Genomic DNA, 20,752 nt, shown 5'->3' on the forward strand with positions numbered 1-20,752 from the left:
CATCCTGGCCGCCGGCCTGCTGGAGTGTGTGTGTGTGTGTGTGTGTGTGTGTGTGTGTGTGAGAGAGTTGGCGGATGTGGCGTGAGAAGTGGAACGGCCGCCGATTTGGGGATCCCATTCTCTCTTTAACTGACTGACAAAACCGTCCGGGTGTCCAAAGAGCAGGGGGCGTGATTTTCTTCCGATCATCACCATCTTCCTCATCCTCATCCTCACCGCCACCACCACCAACACCATGTCCTGCGATTTCTCTAATTCCTGATCGCGGGAATGGCAGATGTGCGCGAGGGCGGAGGACTTCGAAAAGTATGAGGAGTGGGGGGAAAAAATCGCCGAGGCAAAATTCACTTGCAAAAGGGGCTCAGACAGAACCGGGTACCTTCTCAAAACAAAGCCAAACTTCGGAATCTTTCAGAGTAAAAAATCCAATGGACACGTCTATTTATTGGGGAGGGAGCCGTTATCCGGAGAGTTGTTTATTTGTGTATCCGCTGGCTAGAGCGTTGTCAACTCTGTACTATATAGTATATTAATGAGATCAGAATTACCGATGATATTACGGGAACCTGAGAATCGAGAGGCCGAAGTATGTTTCCGGTGACCCTCCCGTTTTCCACTTTGACATTTCACTTCACCACAGAGCTTTCCGACCACTGGGGCCTCGGAGACCCCCACCCCTCCCTCCGGCCCCCTTTTGAAGAGGGCATCTTTTGCAACACGCATGCAGCGTGCAGCGTTATTCGGGGATTCCTGTCAGCTACGCCGAAGCCTTTGCGAGACGGGCTCCGATTTTCCAGCGGCCTTCTGAGTTGGCCGGCTCGCGACTGGATTTTCTTTTCCCCCGGGGGCGTGGGAGTGGCGGGGAGGGAGTGGGAACGACGACGACGGCGACAGGGACTGAGAATTTGGGCCCGCGCGGTTGGTTGCCTAGGAATTTGGGAAGAGAGCCGGGCATTTTCTCTTCACCCTCCCCGTCTTTTGTCATGCAAGGTGCGGGGATAATGGGGCGGGGGGAACAGGAGAGATTAACTTATAAGGTTCTCTCTCTCCTTTCTTTCTTCTCCACCCTCCCACCTCACCCCCGCTGTCTCGCAGAAGTGGGAGGGTTGGGCAAACGTCTCCGAAAACCACCGGGAAGTACCCGAGTGTACGTCGCTAGTCATTTCATTGAGTCTGATAATGAAGAGGACTTTGTCCCCCCCCTCCACCTCCCATTTGTAGGACAACATTGGAAGTGTGTTGGGGGGTGGGGAAGGGGGACCAGGGCTGAAAGGCAAGCCTTCCAAGACGTGCTGAGAAAGTCCCAACAAATCTGGCTCCTCTCCCCTCTTACGGTGGACCTCCTCAAACGTCCTCGGGAAAGAAAAGAAAAAGTTAGGAAGGAAGAGAACTCAAATATCCCCTCCCCCCCCCAAGCTAAAATAAAATGAAATAAAAACCAAAGGTCTTTGTTTCCCTCCTGCCAGGATGGGCACATTTTCAGAGCCGCTGGTCCAGGAGGCGTTTTCCTTGCACCATCCAGCCCTGGAAATCCTTTCTCTTTCTTTTAAATAAGAGCCAAGGATGAGTCGAAAGAAACCGACAACGATCCCTGTTAAATAATGACCGCCCCCACCCCTGGGGGGCGATTTTCAAATTAAGTCCGAACAAAGGGAAAGGAAAGGAAGGACAGGAGGTAAATGGATGAAGAAGGGAAGGGAAGGGAAGGGAAGGGAAGGGAAGGGAAGGGAAGGGATGGGAAGGGATGGGAAGGGAAGGGAAGGGAAGGGAAGGAGGTAAATGGATGAAGAAGGAAAGGGAAGGAAGAAAGGCAAGAGGAAGGAGGGAAGGAAGGAAGGAGGGAGAAAGGAAAAGAAAGGAAAGGGAGAAAAGCAAGAGAGAGGAAGGAAGGAAGGAAGGAAGGAAGGAAGGAAGGAAGGAAGGAAGGAAGGAAGGAAGGAAGGAAGGCAGGCAGGCAGGCAGGCAGGCAGGCAGGCAGGCAGGAAGGAAGGAGAAAGGAAAGGAAAGGAAAGGAAAGGAAAGGAAAGGAAAGGAAAGGAAAGGAAAGGAAAGGAAAGGAATAAATGGATGAAGAAGGGAAGGGAAGGAAGAAAGGCAAGAGGAAGGAAGGAAGGAGGGAAGGAAGGAAGGAGGGAGAAAGGAAAGAAAAGAAAGGAAAGGGAGAAAGGCAAGAGAGAGGAAGGAAGGAGAAAGGGAGGGAGGGGGAAAGGAAAGGAAAGGAAAGGAAAGGAAAGGAAAGGAAAGGAAAGGAAAGGAAAGGAAAGGAAAGGAAAGGAAAGGAAAGGAAAGGAAAGGAAAGGAAGAAGGCAACAGACATATTTTTTTCTTTCAGATGTGGGTCCAGGCAGAAGGAATAAGCAAGGAGGGCACTAGAAGGAAAAGGCAAACCCCCCAGGTGTGAGGTGGGCTGTGCATGGTGGAAGTATAATGACTCTTTCTGGACCCAACAAGCACAACCAATCGGCTGGAAACAAAAGATTGGGGCGGGGGGGGGGGGGTGTATGCAAACGTGCACCCAAGAGAGTGAGGAGCACCATACAACGGGGCTATCCGACGGCCTTTATAATCTTTTATATTTGGCCAAATCAGTTTAGAAAAGTAATGTCTGTTCTGCTTAAATCGTAGACAGCGAACTTTCCTTTCCTTTCCTTTCCTTTCCTTTCCTTTCCTTTCCTTTCCTTTCCTTTCCTTTCCTTTCCTTTCCTTTCCTTTCCTTTCCTTTCCTTTCCTTTCCTTTCCTTTCCTTTCCTCCCTTCCCTTCCCTTCCCTTCCCCTTCCCTTCCCCTTCCCTTCCCCTTCCCTTCCCCTTCCTTCCTTCCTTCCTTCCTTCCTTCCTTCCTTCCTTCCTTCCTTCCTCCTCTCTGTGTCCAATTTCAAATCGAAAATATATCGTTCGAAAGATCTTTGCAACTTCCACCAATCACAGTTATAGAATTCACCAGGCAAAATAACCTTTGACATCAAAACAAAATGCTCCTGTCTGATCAATGAAATTCAAAAAGGGGAGTATATATTTAAACCGAAGCTCTCCTCCGCCCGCAGGTCTATAACCAGCCAGAGTACTTCTGCTGCAAAAGGGAAACCGTTTCTTCAGATAAGACAATCCTCAGCTTTTAAACCCTCTCCGTATATACGCGGACGCTCTTTTCTTTTTTTTCCTTCTGTTTTCTAATGTACCGTTGATCTATTCTTCTGATGAAATCTGTAAATGAGGCTTAGTCCACCGGCTTGGGATGGTGCATTGAACGAATGGACCCCCCGCGTTTAGATCTGGGTCCCGATACCTCCCCCGAATTTCAGGTCCAAAACGCCAAGAGAAATTCCAACGGGAATATCTTCCGCAGCGGGAAGCCGCTGGCTAGCAAAAGTTTACTCCGGGCGAGAAATACGGCCGAATGTAGTTTCGCGGCTCTTTATTTTGCGCGGCGTGGCAGAGAGTGGTGAAGTGGTGGAGGAAAAAAAAACACAAACTCGCTTGGGGATTTCGTTTTGGAGAAACGACGCTTCTCCGCTTTCTGTTCATTTCTCTTCTACACGGGAAGCAATGTCCTTAACCCTTTCCTTCTCGTGCACACGTGTACACATCGAAGAAGTCCGTCCGGCGTTTCTTTTCTGCCAGGCACCCACGTTTGGGCTCTTGGATTTCTATCGATCGAGGCAGAGACGGGAGAGCCAAGTCCCACACCCGCAAGCCGACAAGGTGGGCCGCGAAATCAAAGGAAAAAACGAAACCGAGCCCCCTTTTCAACCCTGTAAAAAAAGGATCCGCCAAAGTAGCGCTTTCGGACCCCGGTCCGCCGCCACGGCTCTGAAAGGCGCGGGTCTGGCAGGGCGATCGGTGTCTTTGCTAGATTTGGAGGCGGGAGAGCGGGCCGGAGGGGAAGATATAATTCGTGATGGAGGTCGGAGGCCGGAGGCTGCGCGAGCGGGTCCCGCTTTGGAAGCAGAATCGCATCCCGAGGCGTTTCGTTTAGAAACACAGGCACGAGTTTTCAGTCCTTCAAGGCATTATTTCTCCTTGTCCGTATGTGTGTGTGTGTGTGTGTGTTTTCCCGGTGGTAGCCGAGAAGGGAGGGGAAGGGGCAACGCAGAGCACCCTTTTATGCATCATTTACACTGCACCCGGCTTACTTGGAAGTCGGTCCTACGGATCTGGAGCAGATTGGCTTCCTAATCAGGCACACGGCGAGAAAGATTTCTTTCGCCCCGCGTTCCTTAGCAGCTTTCCATCCACTTCCTTCAGAGAGGATGGTGAGCCATTTTGACCCCTACCGGTACCCACCCCTCACTTAATCAGGAAAGGATCCCCCCCCCCGGCACCCCGGGACTGCTTTTCAGACCTCCCTCCTCTGCTTTAAGATTTAGATCAGGAGCGAAGCTAGGTCCCCCGTTCTAGATACTCCTCAAAACGGATCTCGTCCAGAATCAATACCTGCCTTCCTCACGCTTCATTTCTATAGCTGAAAATGCATTTCTTTACCTGTTCCTGCTACATGCGCTCCCCATTTTTAACGCCCTGGGAAGGAAGGGAGGGACAGAGGGGAGAAAGAAGGGAAGGAAGGAGAAAGACAAGGAGGGAAGGAAGGAAGGAAGGAAGGAAGGAAGGAAGGAAGGAAGGAAGGAAGGAAGGAAGGAAGGAAGGAAGGAAGGAAGGAAAAGTAAAGAGGAATGGAAATTGCAAAGAAAGGGAACGGGTGGAAAAGGGAAAGAAAAGGAAATAAGAAAGACAAAAAATAGAGAAGGGATGGGGCAAAAAAAAGTGAAAGAAGGTAGGAAGGAGGAAGAAAAAGAAAGAGGAGAGGAAAAGAAAGGAAAGGAAAGGAAAGAGGGAGGGGGAGAAAGGAAAAAGAAGAGAAGGGGGAAAAGGTGCATGTGAGAAAGAAGAGTGAAAAGTAGGAGAAAAGAGAACAGAAATGTAGAAAGGGAGGGAGGGAAAGAGGTGAAAAAGAGTCCTTTGGCTTCCATTTTCCAGCCCGTCCTACTCTGGTCGCCTCTCCCCCCCCCCCCCCCCGGCGCGTCCTACCCACAAACCTTGGCTCTTCCTCCGTCGCCCCCTCCCCCGCCAAACACATTCCGGGGTCCCGAGCCGCCGCCTCTCCTTGCCTGCCCCAACCTCCGAAGGTGGTTGCGCGCTGGAGCCGGGGCGCCGGCGGTGGAATTCCACTATAGTTCAAAAGAAAAGAAGAGAAAAAAGAAAGAAAGAAAAAGAAAAGGAAAAAAGGAAGGAGGGAGGGAGGGAGGGAAGGAAGGAAGGAAGGAAGGAAGGAAGGAAGGAAGGAAGGAAGGAAGGAAGGAAGGAAGGAAGGAAGGAAGGAAGGAAGGAAAAAAGAAACCCCAAAGGCTCCGGAGGAGGCGAAGAGAGGAGAAAGGATCCCCCTTGGAAGAGTAAAGTGTATCCAGGTTCGGGCGCACCAGGCGGCAGAGGGATCAGGAAAGCAAAGAAGGAGGCATCTGTTTTCAATCAGTTAAGCTCGGCAGAATGTGTGCGCTGCACCGGGCTATTCCCTTCTGACTTTCCTAATTAATTACCTCCTATCTGTTCCGATTCCAAATTATTTTCCCCCACCCCACCTCCTCCCACCTTCACAGCTTTGAAGGTTGTTTCGAAAAAACCCGAAAACTCAAAACGAATCCCAGGGAAAGGGGAGCGCGTCCTGATTGGGCGGGGGCGGAAGGTGGAGGGGGGTGTGTGTGGAGGGAGAGAAGACGGGCTCGCGGTGCACGGAGTCCCTTTCCTAAAAAAAACCCGGTCCGAGTCAGGCGAAAGGAAACCCCGCTGAGGCCCCCAATCCGTGGAGTTAGCATTAGGGTTACTTGGGGGGGTGGGGAGGGTGAGGGGTTCGCTTAGGACCCGGGAGTCCAGAGTCTCCAGGAGGGCTCAGACTCGCCGTTTGCGGAGCGTAGGCATGAAATTCGGAATTCAGTCCCGCAAGTGCAGGAGGAAAGGCTTCTGATTTATAAGCCGCCCAGCGCTCCTCTAGAAGAGGCGGCGGTGAAAACCCCTATTTTGTGTGTGTCCCTGTGCGCACGCGCCCCTTTAAGAAAGAAGAAAGCGTCGTTAAGAAAGAAGAAAGCGAAGAAACGGGAGGCTCATACTCTATCGGATTCAACACACAAAAGGCTTGACTGTCTATCCATCTGTCCTGTCCTGTCCTGTCCTGTCCTGTCCTGTCCCTGTATTTATATCCTGTCCTGTCCTGTCCTGTCCTGTCCTGTCCTGTCCTGTCCTGTCCTGTCCGTCTGTCTGTCTGTCTGTCCGTCCATCTATCTATCTATCTATCTATCTATCTATCTATCTATCTATCTATCTATCTATCTATCTATCTATTGCCTTAGTGATTCTAGTTAGCGATGGCACGCTCATTCTTACGCGTACACACATTCACCCAGAGGCTGCCTCCACATGTTCCACGAGTTACCTCATTTTCTGGGCTCCGCTTCTAACCACATTCTAGCCAAAAGGCACTATGCCCGCCCCCTCCTCCAAACCCCACCAACTAACCGTGGTTAACACCAGCCAACCTTCGCATCTTGCGCCGGTGCACCTCCTAGATCTTGCACGGACCAGGTTAGTGTCCTGCGAATAAAGCCAAAAAGTCACTCTCCGTTTGGGGGGGGGGCGGGGGGCGTCTGCAGGCGACCAAAGGAAAGGGTGGACCGATTACAAAGAAGGGAATACGCAACGAAGCTCTTTTGCCTCTCCTCATTAAAAGCTCCTTTGTGGGGCGGGGGAATAAGTAGGGGCTGAAGAAGATGGAGGGGGATTTTTTTTTTTTAAACATTAAACAAGCACACCAAGCCCAGCACGATTCCTTTAGCTGGGCTGTGGGCTCCTTCTAAGCAGCCTACGTTACAAATTGTAAATTTAAATTGCACGTCGGATTCATTACGGCCTCCCTTTGATTTCACTCAGCCGTGAAAAATTGTACAGATCTACTACTGAGAAAGTGTTTTGTCGCAAAGAGCAGCGGCCTCATCATGCGCTCCCCCCTCCAAGTTTCCCTCTCTCCCTCACCCACACAAAAGTGTAATTATTTTGTTTGGGGTGTAAATATAACCTACGGTACAAAAAGTCCAAGCGAGTCTTGCATTCACGACAAGGGCATTTCAAGAGAGATCTGCTGGAAATTAATGCTGAGCTGGGAAGGAAGGAAGGAGAGGAAGGAAGAGAAGCAAGCTGAAAAATAGCACACTACTGTGATTGTGGAAGGAAGGAAGGAAGGAAGGAAGGAAGGAAGGAAGGAAGGAAGGAAGGAAGGAAGGAAGGAAGGAAGGAAGGAAGGAAAAGGAAATGTACAAAAAGCAAATCTATATCGGTATCTGAATATTTAATTTTTGGAGGCAGCGGAGCGGAATGGAAAAAGAAAGAAATCCCATCTCCAAATACGGGGCACAATCTTTTGCACAACCCGTCGAGAAAGGAATGGGGGTGTCTTCCCACGGACACGCGTGTTTGTTTGTTTTGCTCCTGTTTTTGTTGTGGTTCTGAAGATCGGCCCTGGAGCCGATGAAACTCATTTCCAGCTCTCTCGCTTTCCTAATCAAGAGGAGTCCCTCTCTCTTTCACAAACACGCTCGCCGCGCGGGCGCACTGCCAAGGCCGCCCCTCTCTTCGACGGGGTATTTGTTCAATCGTGTAATTGACAAAAACACGCTCGCTCCCTCCCGTCTCGTCCGCGGGGTACTGATCAATTTCCAGGAGTTGCTTCACAGGTACACATCCGTCACCGCGGGCCCGCAAAGCCACCTAACAGAAACAAATAACAGGAATGACTTGACACGTGTGTGTGTGTACACACACACAGGTATCCCCCATATACCTTCCCAGGTTTTGCAGAAGTTACACAACACCCTAAGAGATAGCTCTTATTCTTATTCTTATTCTTATTCTTATTCTTATTCTTATTCTTATTCTTATTCCCTTACTCTTATCCCAATTCTTGAATATTTTTACATGTCCGCATTTTATCAGAATGGTCATTACCCCGCCCATCTTTCAAAGTATTCGATTTTTTCAAAGAAAACGTCTTCACAAGTTCAATTGCCAGCGGGCAAACCAGGTTGGCGCATCCGTGAACCGAGTCAGCATTTCACCTGGTGAACAAGCAAAGGAAGTTAGAACAGCAAAATGCCATAAAACAAGGAAGGAAATAATAATAATAATAATAATAATAATAATAATAATAATAATAATAATAATAATAATAATACATCTGCCTATCCCAGGTCCTTGGGAAGGGCTCGATAGGTGGATAAAAATGCCAAATCCAGTCTAAACATCTGGCTGGCTGTACGATTAATAATAGTAGCAATAGTAATAGTAATAGCAATAGCAATAGCAATAGCAATAGTAATAGTAATAGTAATAGTAATAGTAATAGTAATAGTAATAGTAATAGTAGTAGTAGTAGTAGTAATAATAATAATAATAATAATAATAATAATTTGACAGAAGTGTTAGGCGTTTCAGGGACAAAACGTGCGAAGGGATTTTGATTTCATGCATGGTCTGAGAGAAAAGGAAAACGCTTCCGAAATAATCCCCTTCTATGCAAAGCATTTAGGGTTAGCGTTAGCGTTGGGCTGTTTTTCAGAAACTATCTTCAGCGCTGAAAATTTCCCACGGGCGCAATTTTATCTTACATCCCCGAAAGCTAAGCGGGGGCGGGGGTGGGGGTGGAGGGGTGGGGGCGGGATGTGGTACAGAAAAAAACCTAAGGAAACGGAGCGTCTTTGCGGGTCTTTCTTTCAGGCTGGAGGCGGGCTGCCCGCGTTTTCTTCTCCGTCTGGCAACGGCGGGAGAAACTCCCCTCTTCCCTCGGCTCCCCAGTTGTCCAATTGCCTGACCAGGGTTGGAGCCAGAGTCTTGCCCCCACCTTCTTTCGGCACCCCCCCCCCCCAACAACTTCCCCAATCCGAGGCCGCCTGCGGGGTCTCCTCTTGAGCTGGCCAGGAAGGGAGGGGGCCGCGTGCTCGCCAGTGGGCGGCGGCGAGGCGCAGGCGGACCGCGCTGAAGAAACCCTGCTAATTAATAGAGTCATTAAGGAGGCCTTGTTCTTACCCACCCAAAACAAATAAAACAGGTTGGAGGGCAAGGAAGGGCGAAGGGGTGCCCAAGAACTAGTCAGCCCTTCTCTTTCTGGACTTCCATCCACCTCTGCCTCAAATCCTTCCTTCCTTCCTTCCTTCCTTCCTTCCTTCCTTCCTTCCTTCCTTCCTTCCTTCCTTCCTTCCTTCCTTCCTTCCTCTCTTTTCTGTCTGTCTGTCTCCCTTTTCCTTCCCCCTTCCTCCTTCCTTCCTTCCTTCCTTCCTTCCTTCCTTCCTTCCTTCCTTCCTTCCTTCTTCTCTTTTCTGTCTGTCTGTCTCCCTTTTCCTTCCCCCTTCCTTCCTTCCTTCCTTCCTTCCTTCCTTCCTTCCTTCCTTCCTTCCTTCCTTCCTTCCTTCCTCTCTTTTCTGTCTGTCTGTCTCCCTTTTCCTTCCCCCCTTCCTCCTTCCTTCCTTCCTTCCTTCCTTCCTTCCTTCCTTCCTTCCTTCCTTCCTTCCTCCCTTCTTCCCTTCTTCCCTCCCCATTCTTTGAGCTTCATAAACCTCCCGCTACCAGCTTGGAGTGCAAGGAAAAAGAGGGGGGAAGGGAGGGGAGGGGGAAAAAGAAAGGAAACTGAGGCCACGCCATAGATCCCCATGTGTGGAGCCAGTGTTCAGTCTGAGGCAGAGAGAAAAAGAGAAAGAAAGAAGAAAACATGGTGCTACGAAGAAGAAGCCAGTTCCATTGGAAAAGGGAAATACAACCTCAAACTTGGAGGATAGAGGCCTTTAAAAAAATAAAAAATAAGATCTGAACAAATCTTACAAGCCTCCCCCCCCCCTTTATTTTTTTTAATTGACGGCTTTGGCTTTGCTTCGAATCTGGTCTGCCTTTGGGCTCTGGGTGGATCAACGGGGCTTCTGCCCAAACCCCAAAGGACGAAGCATCCTCCCCACATCTAGAGTGAGACCCCACCGCACTGAATGTCCGGCATGTGGGAATCAGCTGATCAGGAGGCAAGAAAGGCTTTTAGGGCTGCGACCTTTCCAAACCCAAATGGAGGTGTGTGTGTGTGTGGGGGTGCACTTTTGAAGGTGAGAAGCCCTCCCCCTAACAGAAACTAATATCAGCAGGAAGCCAGGTAAGTTAAGTTTTAATCTCAAATATTCATTTCACTTGGTGAGTTTCTTTTCAGTGAATTGGGTGATCTCTCTCCAGCCAGAGCCTGATTTTTCAAGGATCAGGGCTCCGATTCCACCTTCTGCATCCAGCCTGGAGTAGAATGTCCACTGAACCCAGAACAAAAAGGATTCACACGTGCAACTGCCCAGGAGTGGACTTGGATGGGAGAACATCAGGGAAATCTGCTAGTTGGGACATCTAGGATCACCACAGGCTGTCTGATGCACCGAATGGTCTGGCTGGGGAAAAGCTTTTCTAGATGCTGTTGAAAAGAGACGAGAAAGGCAGTAAAAAGAGCCAGTGCAGAAGGAAGGAAGGAGGAAGGGATCAGGGAGAGCCTAGAAGTTCTGCTGAGAGGAAAGGAACCCTAAATGCTGAGAGTCATTGTGTACCGAACTCTACTAATGCAGTCTGGAAAATAGGAAGCAAACAACCTTGCCTGACCTGCGAAGTTAAGCAGGGTTGGATCTCATTTGTACTTGGATGGGGACCAAATACAATGAATGTGTGAATGCAGGCTGAGAAGTGCAAAGACCTCATGGAAGAAGACAGTGACAACAAACCCAAGAAAAATACAGGGATGTGTTGATGAAGTCACCAGGATCATCCTTGGCTTGAGAGTGGTTGTATCTTAACTTGGACATCAAGAGGATGGCCGAAGGCTGCTACAGAAAAAAAGCTTGATCTTCATAACGTCCCCAGTAATGCTGGGGATTACAAAATCCATGCTCGATAGTCCTGGTGATGGTGTTACTCCATACCCATCCGTCTGAGACTCACAGATACAATCATATCCTAATTCCCACTAAGAGATTGGATTGTACCACTAAACGTGCAGGAATGGACTTCTCTGATGGAACATCCCACACGGACCAGCAACCCACTCAATGCATGGAGAAAGCTAAGACTCAGGTGAAGACTTTGAGCAATAAAACCATCTGCCAGCATCAAATGTCATTAAAGCTACTGACACTAGACATGTGTTTTGCTAGCCTGGATTTAGGGTTTCATATCTGGTGTGAACCCAATGTTGGAAATCATCTCACATAGAGAAATTCCTACAAAATGAAATGATGTTCCCTAATGACAATTTGCTTTGAAACCAATGAGTTTCCCACAGAAGCAAATGCCTTTGGTGCTTGAACTAAAGTAGCTGTAAATTTTGACCTAGAAACAGAAAACAACAGGTGACTTGCTGCATAGACTTACTGTGTTCCCAAGGAAACCCTTTGCATTCACAAGTAAAACAGATGGAGAATGCAAGGTCTGATTTCTTTCAATGTCAGGTAGAGTCAAAGTTTAGGCCAAATCTCCTTGAAAGGAACTCAGCTTCTGGTGGATACGCTGGACACATCCATGACGTTTTCTTGGGAATGATATGGAACCAGTTTGCCTTTGTCGGTTTGCCACTCTGTCTCTTAAAGGCCATAGAAGGGCATTTTATCTTAAATTTTAGTGTCACTCTATTCTTCTTCAGGTCAGAGGGAGCAGACCTGCAGAACAATTATCCCACTTTTCTCTGCTGGATTGATTAACCATGTCACCAAGAAGTGAACTTTGACATGGCTTGGAATCCCTACTTAGATTCACACAACCTATTAAATGTGGGTTAACAGTCGTAACCACAGGGATTACAAAACATGGTCTGCTCAAACAAATCAATCTGATTATGGCTTAAGAAGAGAACCAGCCACACTGAACATGCTAACTTGATGACTGGGTTCCCACAGCCTGCTGAACTCCAGACTCCCATTTTAACCAATTCTATCATGATCCCAGCCATTGAAAAGTCCCCTCTGACCAAATGGGGACCCTGAAAATTCCTTCATTTGTTCTGGACCAGGTGCTCTGAGATCCAAGTATAAAATATGAACCTCTGGTCTTCCAAACTTCTGCACAGGCCCCTTAATGTTGACCAGGGTATTTTATATGGCCTAGCCTGTAGTTTCCTCAATAGAAATCAAAACTCCCTTGGATCTCCCCTTTCCCTTACTGTGCAACTCTTATGTTGCCCTCACATCTTTTAAAAAGAGCAAAGCCAGATCTGTGAGATTGGGGTAGAGTTAGGGTTTGTTAGACAGTGTTCTCACAACCCCTTGAATGGGAAATAGTGAGTCCCATGTTTGCTTGATGCTCGTGTGCTGGGCCAATACATCTTATCTGGTCTGTTTATGGGTTAGTGAGTCCTGCAAACACAGAAAATTGGGGTGCTTCTGTAAACCTTGGTTAAGTAACCTTGGTTAAGCAGGTAGATAGAACTTTTGGATATCTATCCCAAGGCTGGATTTGGAGTTGTCTCAAACAGGAACTCTCGAGCAATTGCAGCATTTTATCCATTAGACCCCAGGGCATCATTTCATCCCGTTCCTTCCCCAAAAGTACACCCTTCTGGTCCTTCCCTTTTCCTAGGTAGGTGCTTGAAATAAGTGTTCTCTTATGCTTGGTGGGTGGTGAAATAAAATAATGGGGATGGAAATGATCAGAGGGCTCTTTTCGCTGTCTGCCAGATTAAAGATTTTTCCCAGGATGCCCAGGCCCTCCTTGAAGATAATCCATAGGCAAATTCCAGAACAATCTACCTCAAGACAAAAGAAGCAAGACACGAATCCCTGAATAAAGGGGTGTGTGATATTCCCAATCACCTAAACGTTCATGGAATATTCACTGAATGGAACATAATCAGTTCTTTGTGGCAATAAATTGGAAGGATACGTGAAGGCCAACTGTTCTTGGGAATAGCACAGACGTGTGTACAACTGAAACACACAAATTCTTTCCCATTAAAAAGACTTCTGCTTTTATGAATTATAATTGCACGGTTTGATTACTGTTGGGTTTAAAGAAGTGAATGACTGATCACTATGTTTATTTAAAACATCAACACATCGATATGGAGTCTCCCCAGCCTTCAACACTGAAGCTTGAGGTGATGTTTTCAAAGGAGATCTTTCAACTCCGCTTAGAAATACTGCTCCCCTAAGCTTTTCTTGCTTTAGTGAGGGAGAAACTGTTAATGTCTAAACAGTGACATTGGAGTGTGTCTGGAAAATCCCTCAGCTCCATACTTTGTACCTCACCGGACACAAATCATGGCTTTGCTGTAATCAGATACATTCTCTTATCCTGTGTCCATGACATTAAGAGAACGTATAGGGAAAACCAGGTGAGAGTGAATCTAAAGGGGTCAGACGAGTCATTCCTTGCTAGCAGAAGCTGGATGGCTACTAATCCATGTACTACAAGAGTGCAATAGTAGGCATGACCAAGATTAGACTAAATGACCTTTGAGGTCCTTTCTAAGTTGGTGATTCTATGCTTCACTTACTAATCGGGACGTTTCTGGCCAACCATGGCATGAAGATTCTGCATTCGGCTTGAATAACAGGGTGTGGGTTCAGCCTGGTTAGCCATCTTTAAAAGAAAACCATGGAAGCAGGCTCACCCAATGGGCATAGGACGGTTTTTGAATGAATCCCCTTTCGGGGTTCACACAATACATCAGCCCCTAAACTAACCACCGGGCCTAGCTTTGCACCCTACTCTAAACCACAGAAAAGCTAACTAAGATTAAAACAAAGTAATCTTGGCAGGGGTGGGTCTCACCAACTTGGAGAAGTGTGTTGTGTTCGAACAGGTGATGAGCTTACAAGAGAAAAAAGTTAGGACCTGTGGGGCTATCCATATTCTCTCCCTCCCCCCAACCAATTCCAGCGCTAGTTTTATTATCCTTGACCTGAGATGCTACACAGCATTTCTGAAGTCCTGATTTAGCATGACTCCTGTAACCTCTTACACATTTTTATGGGCTTGGACAATAGCATATGTTGCCTTCGCACCTTACATGGGGTGATGATGGCGGGGAGAACTGTGGCCATCCAGCAAGGCTCTTCTTCCATTACAGCCCAGCCTGGTATACAAGCCACCATTGGAATGAATGGAAGTGGCTCAGTTCTCCCCATTCATTTCAATGGAGGACCTGCTGTTAAAGCTGGCTCTGTTCCCCTTTTCCTTCCCCCACCCCCGTTTTTATTGGTTGGCTGCTTCCACCAAGGTTTAGATTAATCGCCCTTCCTTGGAACGTTTTGAATTGGCTGAGCTGGAGGTGGTGGTGGTGGTGGTGGTGGGGGAATTTCAATCTGCCTGCTCCTTCCCTCCCTCTGTCTCTCACTAATGGCTGTGGGTTGATCAGTCACTGTGGTGCCCTCGTTTGCCTTTGTTTAGGAGGTGGGGGGCGGGGGCCGAAGAAGGAAAAAAATGGGGACACTCCGAGATTGAAAAGTCACCAGCTTTCCTCCAGGCAAAGCAAGAGGGGAGGGGAAATGAGGCTGGTTGGATCAGGGAAAGACCCTCAGGTGAATTCGCAAAGGGGGTGTGGTGGAAAAGTGGGTGGGGAACAGATCTGCTGGATTTCTCTCTGCCCCCCCTTTTGGAATGACACCCCAAAGGATTCTCCCCCATTAACTGGCTGAGTGAAAATTTGGAAAGGGGGTGTGTGAGGGAGGGGACTTTTGCCACACGGTGGCTTTTGTTTGGCTTGGGTGAGATTCTTAAGTAGGGTGGGCCATCTGGGGAAGGGGGGGGTATGCATGAAAACCCACTCTCTCTCCACAGCAAGTCCCATGAACGCCGAAGAGAAGAGACCGGTGCCAGGCGGAACTGGAATGATGGGGAGAGGTTTGGAGGGGGCGGGAGGGTGGCACGAAGCACGGCCTCCTTCAGAGCAGGAGGACTTTGGCGGGGGGGGGGGGAGAGCAGATTCGGTTTGGTGGGGTGGGGGTCCAGCAAGGCCAAGCCTTGTTGGATTATTGCATTGTACAGGAATGCTTTCTCTTGATCCATCTTTGTCATCCCCTCTCTCTCCACCCTCCCAGCCACCCCTGATTTCACCTTTTGAAAATTGGGTCTCCACACCCAGTGGAGATGTTTCAAGGCTTGATTATGGGATCATCACCAAAAATCATGCTCAAAAGACACCAAGTGTCCAAAGATCCGAGGTGTAGACTGTCGGGAACAGAAGAACATCTGTAGGGCTATTCTACTCTTCTTTTGCTAGCACCTAATCCAAACTCGGTCATACAGGGTTCCTCCAGAAATATTCGCCACCCACTCCCATTAGAAGGAAAAAATTGCCCCTGGTGCAGAGGCGGAGTGATGGGACTAAGGAAGTTCACATCTCTGCAGGGCTCCAGAATGGGGAAAGCTGCCTTAATCCTGCTTCTTTGAGAAAAAGGGGGAGATTGAATAGAATTGGATGTTTGCATCTCATCTCAGTGAGCCTTGAGTTCTATGGCAGGCCTAGTATCAATGGTGTTGATTTGATTGACCCCCAATGCTTTCCGTGGGGTGTCGTCCTTCATCAACGGCGCAAGACCTTTGGTCTCTAAGGACAGAAGCAAGAGGAAATTTGGGGTTATGATTCCCCCACCCCCAGTTCATGTTAACCAGTATCAAAACACAACTTTCTTTTCCTCTCTCTCAACACACTGTTTTTAGAACTAAAACTGGTCCATTTCTGGTTAATTATGATACAAATTCACAGGGCATGTTCCTACCAATGTAACCTTTACTTCCCCCCCCCCCACCCCGGCTTTGCTTCCCTTCCTTGTTTAAGAAAGAAATAAAGACAAATGGAGGGACACTATGAAGAACAATAAAGTCAAATCCTCTTCAAATCCCAAGGGCAGTTGGATCCATGAAACAAACCCAAGACATGGCTAGCTTCATTTGAGAGACCCAAAACTGCTGCAAAACCAGGCTACTAAAAAAATACAACACTCATTTTGCACCCCAGCATTCATTTTTTTCTTTAAAAAATACAGTAGAAATTGGCAACCTAGAATAATTTTAAAGTAGAAGATCCATGAGCTTCAATAATAATAATAATAATAATAATAATAATAATAATAATAATAATAATAATAATAATAATAATAATAATTATTATTATTATTATTATTATTATTATTATTATTATTATTATTATTATTATTCTACAGTGCAGCTGGAAAAGTCTCATTCAGTTTCATGGTTCATGGGGAAATCAAGTTGTCTTTGCCTCCAAATAGAATTATTTAATGTTTAGAAATGTGGCTCTCCCCATTTAAAACGAAACCCAACCAAACTAACGACATTCCAGTTATGAGAACCCAAAGCATAAGGAAATTGCACCCACACACGCCCCACTGGCCTGTAATTTAAATCTTTTGTTTCTCCATGAAGCCCTAATCGAAAATGGATCTCATAATAATTATGTCTTCTCTCACTGCTGAACAAATGCTGCGTTAGAAAATACCTGCATTTCCTTGCTTGACAGATGAGGTGTCCTAGTTTCCTAAAAAACCCCGAACAGCTGCCCCAAACAGAAAAAAAGGAGTGGGGAGGGTGGCTCTTCTTTCCACCCATATCTCTTTGCTTTGTGTGTGTGTGTGAGTGCATATATTGTTACAGCTTGGCTGTGTTCGTGCAGTTCTCTTAACCCAGTCAGTTAAGGACCTAGATGCACAATATGCTAAGCCTGGCTAGTATCTACCTTGATTTGTTTGTTTGGGGAACTTAGCCTGCTATTTGAATTCAGCTCGTTTGGTGGTTTGGTGTGCTGTGGGAACCCAGAAAATGGGTTAATTCAGTAATCAGGTAAAGTGTATTTTATGAATAGATGTATTTTCCTTCTATTGATTGTGTGACTGCTAGTGATAGAGCGCCCAGGAGCTGGCCATGGTGCTGAAGATCGCCTAATGCCGGCAACGAAGGCCCATTTTTCTCCCTTAAATCATCATCATCTTCATCATCATCATTATCATCATCATCGTCATCTTACATTAGGGTTATTTCAAGGTGGCACAATGAGCAGAAAACGAATTCTAATTCCACTAATTTCTCTTGCCTTCAGGCAATCGCCAGTTGCAATAGCCAATTTCTTGGAGTCTTAACTCTAAGTTCTAAGTGGTGGTAACCTTCTCTAAATGGTCTCATCTTAATGAAAGAAGATCTGGGAGGGGGCGATGATATGGAGCAGTGGGATTTAGAAAAGAAAGACCAGGCGGGAAGTGATTTCACCACAACCCAAGAGAAGAATGGTCCCCCAAGCATAGTGAACATTTGTGGCAATTCAGGGACACATCTCTGGGTTCCCATGCTTGGAAAACATGGTAGGGCAAAATCCGTCCATCCATTCCCTTTGATTAAAAAGGTACAGTATGACATTGTTAGGTGATAAGATTTTTAAAGCTAATCCTTGCAATTAAAGCAGAGCATCTACAGTATATTCAAAGATTGAAATAGATCTCACATAGATGATTATACCTGGAATGTCATTCCCCCTGAGATCAGGCTGGTCCTGACCATGATGGCCTTCTGGAAGGGCCTGAAGGCATGGCTTTGCTATCTAGCCTGGTGATCAGAGAATGGTGTGGAGCCCATAAAATGGCTGTATGGTTCTTAAATTACTGGGATCTCCTGGTGATTGTATTGTATGGTCTTTAATTGTTTTAATGTTTTGTATTGCTTGTATGGTTGTTTTATTTTTTGTTTTTGGCTTTGTTGATGTTTTTATTGGAAGCCACTCAGAGTCATGAATGTGAGATGAGCCGCTATATAAATTGAATGACTGAATGAATAAATACATGAAATTTTTCTGTTTTTTTCCCCTTTTCCTTTTGCTATCTCCTGCCCCCTCTTCCCCTCCCCGTTTCCTCAACCTATGCCATCTGAAAAGCAAAATAGCACTGACTCAAGAGTGGCTGAAAGGAAATAATTAACTATTCCCCACCCTTATATATTTTTTCAACCTGCAGGTGCAAAGAAACTGAATATGATGGGCCATAAAGCAGATAATGTCTGGAGACGAAAGGGTTAAGTTTGTCCTCCTTCTGTCATTTCTCCACTGGAACTTGTATCCTAAAAGTCAGAGAAACCGATACACATGTCTGCCCTGTAGTTCACACTTTAGCCCATTAAGAGTGGAACAAAGACTTGCCAAGGTGTATGAAGTCAGCAATGGAAAAACAGCTTTGGGGGGAAGAAAGGATGCGTTTTCTCTATTCTGCAGCAATGTCTCTATAGAATTGTTTCTTCACACTTCTTCCTTTCCACGCCCAGTGTGGAAAAGCTGCTATTAGGGATTGAAGTTTGGGCCAGTGACAAAAAGAATGGCCAGGAATCTCACCATTGATAGTCACATCTGGGGCTAGCTTGGGGAAGCCTTAACAACAGCCCACCAAGGACAATTAGCTTGGTGGTTGGGATCTAACCTAGTTGTATGTCATATTTAAGACTTCTGGCTATATGAACAGGTGGCACAAGCAGGCAAAATGAAGGTAGCTGGCATTTTCCAAATGTGTTGGCCTACCCCCACTCAGTTGCAAGCCATGTATTTACAAACAATTCTAAGCTAAAAGAGGTAGAATGTGGTTCAACATGTGATGGGAAATGGAACAATTGCCTTACATATTGTATAGAACTGGAGCTTCTCATTAAACCACCATGTTGTTTATGGATTTATGATGTTATTTAAATACATTCATTTTGTTCTGTTAACCTGGGGTTAGGGTTTAATTATGTCATGCAAATGCTTCCATAACAGTTATAGTTCATGATGTTACTTGGGAAAAAAAGAATCATGTAAACCAATTTCAATCTGTAGGGTAGATCTTTACTGTAAAGCTTATATATAAAATAAACATTGTTATCTATGGGATCTGTTTGGGTTTCTAAGTGTTAGAAAGAGCATGAAAACAAATTGCAGACTTTCTAAGCTGGTTAATATAAATCATTTTCCGACATGTTCCCCAGAGCTTTATTCTTATTACCATAACTGGAAGTTTTAATTTATTTAAATGTCACATTACTTAGTTAAGATTAGGGTGGAACTACAAGGTTTTTCTTTCTTGTACTAAAAAAGTGCATGTCACACAAACTGACCCAGTTAATTTGGAATTTTTAACCTCAGCTTTGACAATACAGATGGGTCTCGAACACTTTTAATTTTGGAAATCATTTGGGGTCCCAGGGAATCACTCTGACAAAGAATACACTAGATCCCCAACTAAGGAGGATACATCAGATTGGGTGCATAAAGACAATTAGTGGGGCTTCAGATAATTTGTAAAGCATTGCCAAGTATTCGAGATCACCTTGTGATTTTGGACCAGTTACTGTTTGAACCCACTTCCTGACTTGCCAGGGAGGTAAATATGGGGAGACACCTTATATTGCATTAAAGAAAGGCAAGATAGAAAGGTCTTCATCACAGATAAGATCTTGCTACAACAAAGATATGGGCCACATTTTTAAAATATTATTTTTAATGGAAAGCTCCCCCCCTCAGGGCAAGGCAGTTATGTCAATGTTGTCATGGTGTCATATAAGAAGCACGAGGTTGATATTTTTAATTAAGATATTGTGTTTTTTTCATTTTGAAGTGTGTGCTAAGCCTACCCTGAAACTGAATACATTCCATTTTTGTTGGTCTTATTTACCCATGCAAATTGTTGGCAAATTGCTACTTTGGAGATGCAGAAGAGAATTTGGGGGATCCCATGAAACTTGCAGATATCAGGGAGTCAATGCAATGGTCTGGAGCAATGTCTTAGAGAATGCAAGAAGTTTCCAGATCAAATGTCTCAAATTCAAATCTTAAATTCACCAGGCAACGCTGGATAAGCTTTTCTCTCTCACATCCTTGCTGGCTGTTGTGAATTCGGGTTTAACTTCTAATTTCTGTTATAAATTCAGGTTAACTATGTATCATATAGCAAGTTAGGCTAACAGTGGTAATAAGTAACGGGAAGCTCTCTTAGTGGGAGAATGAAAGAATGAGTAGAAACTTTCTGAAACGGATCACGCAAAGTCAAGAGCCTCTTCTTAGGAAGACTCTGAACTGCAGCTGTGAATAACAGAGAAAGAAAGAAAGAAAGAAAGAAAGAAAGAAAGAAAGAAAGAAAGAAAAAGAAAGAAAGCCAGCCAGCCAGCCAGCCAGCCAGCCAGCCAGCCAGCCAGCCAGCCAGCCAGCCAGCCCACAAAGAAGCCAGATAAATGCCAAGGCTGGGAAAGAGATCTCCATGTACATGGTGTGAGTTGTCAATGACCAAATAGTGTTGCAGACTTTTGTAAGAAAGTGCTATCACTTGGAATGGGCAAGAGGCAGTTGTGAGAAACTTAACAAGGTTCTCATAACAAAGACACATCCCAGATGTCATACACAAGAGAATATGTACAGTGTCCATCTCTGTCAACCCCAGGTTTCCTGGAACCCTAGTGACATAGTCAATGACTAGCAGAGGAAACAAGTTGAAAGTTAGAGAGCCGGCGTGGCGATAAGATAGTCCATCCAGAATGTGACAACAACAGAAAAGAGAAGCTGGAAGGTTAACACTCTGAGCTGGTCAACCCAAGAGATCAAGAGAATATTGGGTTTTATTAACCCCTGGTTTTTCATTTGGAGTTGAAGTTGTACTAAGCTGGTCACTTGCTTGAATTCTTGTGTGTGTCCATGTCCATGTGCATGTCTGTATGTGTGTGTGGGAGAGAGAGGGCAGGAGGGAGGGA

Source organism: Python bivittatus, unplaced genomic scaffold (genome assembly GCF_059951505.1).
Source record: "Python bivittatus isolate LINGU-HERP-01145 unplaced genomic scaffold, Pbiv_v1 ctg000280_np1212, whole genome shotgun sequence".
Classification (NCBI taxonomy): Eukaryota; Metazoa; Chordata; class Lepidosauria; order Squamata; family Pythonidae; genus Python; species Python bivittatus.